At 36.3% G+C, this 2584-nt stretch overlaps 1 non-coding gene across 1 annotated transcript; it reads right to left on the bottom strand.

Moving 5' to 3' along the window:
• Positions 1 to 2255: 2255 nt before the first annotated feature.
• On the bottom strand, positions 2256 to 2327 carry Trnah-gug. The gene has a single exon. It is a non-coding gene; the product is annotated as a tRNA-His (tRNA).
• Positions 2328 to 2584: the final 257 nt, after the last annotated feature.

The following is a 2584-nucleotide window of genomic DNA, read 5'->3' as shown; positions in this document are numbered from 1 at the left end:
TTGAAATCCCGTGTCATAACTCCTCCTATCTTGGCGAGTCCTTTAAGGTCTTTGCAGGTAAGCAATGAAATTCACTTCCATTCCCTATTCGCTTAGCTCCTTTTCTATCTTCCTTTCAATTTCTTCTGTACAAATATTACCTGTCCACATAGTATCCCTAACTTTAATAATACCTACTAACTGACGAGAGACTTATCTTAAATTAAATTATAATGATTCACGTGCACTTATTATTATTATTATTTGTTGTATACTTTATTAGTTTAGTTTGTTTTTTGTTCCTGTTTTGTTTCTTTTCCTTAACAACTATATGTAAAACGTGTATTTTTGCACTTCTTGTCTACCTTATGTAATTTAATACATTTTTTTTCTGTTCTCACAGTGGTTGCCTGGAAGAGATCGCTTGAAAGCGATAAGGCCGCCAGTTTCCTTTACATGTAATTATGTCAAATTTTTATATTATAAAGCAACAAATTGTAAAAAAATAAATATATTAAATTGTGCAGAACTCATATCTGCTTAGATGTTATCGATATCAGTGTCATGGTTTTTTTAGGTATTTATTAGTTTTATGAGGTCCAGGGGTTGGCGTAAATAGCAACTACGGTCCACAGTGGATGAGCAAGACCCGTGTGTGCCCTAACTCCAAACATTTATAGCAGCGTGGTGGGGGGGGGGGGGGGGGGGGTTTTAAAAGGACTACCTCTACCAAACTCCATCCAATTATGCACTCTCCAATTATTTTTACTATTGCGACCGGGCATTGTACAAACACACTTCTTGTTCTGTATGTTCAATGTCTTTACACCTTATTAACATTTATTAACTCTGCTGTGCAGTTTGCCTTATTCGACAGGGCAGCAATTACATCCCCGGCAGTAACTGCGTCGTCGAGGCCTTTAACCCTCATACACACCATTTTTTAGGCCTACTAACTGTCGCCGTTGTAGTCAGCGCAACTTTTAATTTTCTGGCGAGTAAATCTGCTTTTTCTTTATTAGCTTCGCCTTGTATCTCAATAAGACGCCCACCTGCTGCTGCCCGCCTGATGTTTATGTGACTTATGCCAAATTTAGATAAAGATTAAGTTTTATCTATTCCTCGCTTTGTTAATTACCTCAGCATACCTAACACCATTTTCCTCAGCTTCCTATTCTAATGTCACCAGTACTGCTGCTGACCGCGGCACTGTGAGCAATGCCCCTCCTTTAGGTGGAACCGTCTCATGTTGCACCATCTTTTTACCTTTTTTCCTCGAAACAACAGTAGCCCAACATCCTGGGCGTGCAATCGATCTGTCAACTACTGTTAGGTCGGACTTCGACTTTACTTTCATGTAAAATCCTGTTTTCTATATCCGCCAAGTTTTTTTTCACGAGTTCCTCAGTTGAACGCAAAATTTCGCTTTTTAGATCTTGCCCAAATAATTTTAAAACCGCAGTTAGTCTTTCGGCTAGTTGTAAAACCCATTCCTTATTTCCTTTACCGTCGATTCTTCTTGTACCTCTGATTCCGGCATAAAGAATGGTGTCGCTTTTAATGCTTCACGTGCCTTACTCAAGCCTACTGTAGCAACTTGGATACTTTCTCTTCTTTGTGACTCCTCTGTTTCCGTGTCTGAACCCGTCATCTCCCCGGAAGGTAGACAAGACTTCTTTCGGTATCCATCACTCATTTGATAGTCCTCCATTTTAAACAATTGTGAGATATAACACAAAGAAAACAACAATATTTATGAATAACCAGAAGATTATACAAATAGTTTCTTAGCACTTTGTTTTAAACGCTACATTTTTTTAATGCACAAAGTATGTTTACGTCTTAAGTGACAAAAAACATTTTTCATATTATGAACATTATATTCAAAACTATATTTGTTATTATGCTGTATTATTTCTAAAGGAAATCTTAATTAAGAAAACGCAATATTGTGGATACATTACCATGTGGTAAATTATATTAAATATTTGCTATATGAAGTAAATATACAATATTGCGTAAGCCTATTTCTATATTGTATATATTATATTGTTAGAGTACATATATTCTATCAATATATGTACGATTATAGTACGATATGGAACGATTAATGTTAAATCCCTATACTGTCGAAAATTAATGGATACAATTATAATTGAACTCTAAAGTGGCGGACCTTTTAGCTAAATAATTTACATTATGCATTTTACTGTAACACCACACAACTATTCCAAACAATAAAATAATTGTTTTAACTCCACCGTAACAGCTTTCGCTGCCGTGACCAGGATTCGAACCTGGGTTACTACGGCCACAATGTAGGGTCCTAACCACTAGACGATCACGGCTATCGGAGCAGATACCTTTCACCACTTATCTCTCAAAAGGTATCGTGAATTGTATTACTAAGCTAAATTAAAATGACCAACTACCCGTTCCTTCTATAAATGATAGTGTAACATCTTAATTTTTCGTATAACCGTTGTGAAATAAGAAAAACGAAAACAACAAAATTGTGTATTTTATGTAACTTTCAAGAGCGCTTGCGGCGACCGAAACCAATCAAATATTGATAATGTCTCTGACTTCAATTGAACTCCCATCG

This window comes from Pieris napi, chromosome 20 (assembly GCF_905475465.1).
Source record: "Pieris napi chromosome 20, ilPieNapi1.2, whole genome shotgun sequence".
Taxonomy (NCBI): Eukaryota; Metazoa; Arthropoda; class Insecta; order Lepidoptera; family Pieridae; genus Pieris; species Pieris napi.
Note: the sequence above shows the minus strand (reverse complement) of the source record. Positions and strands in the feature narration are given on the sequence as shown.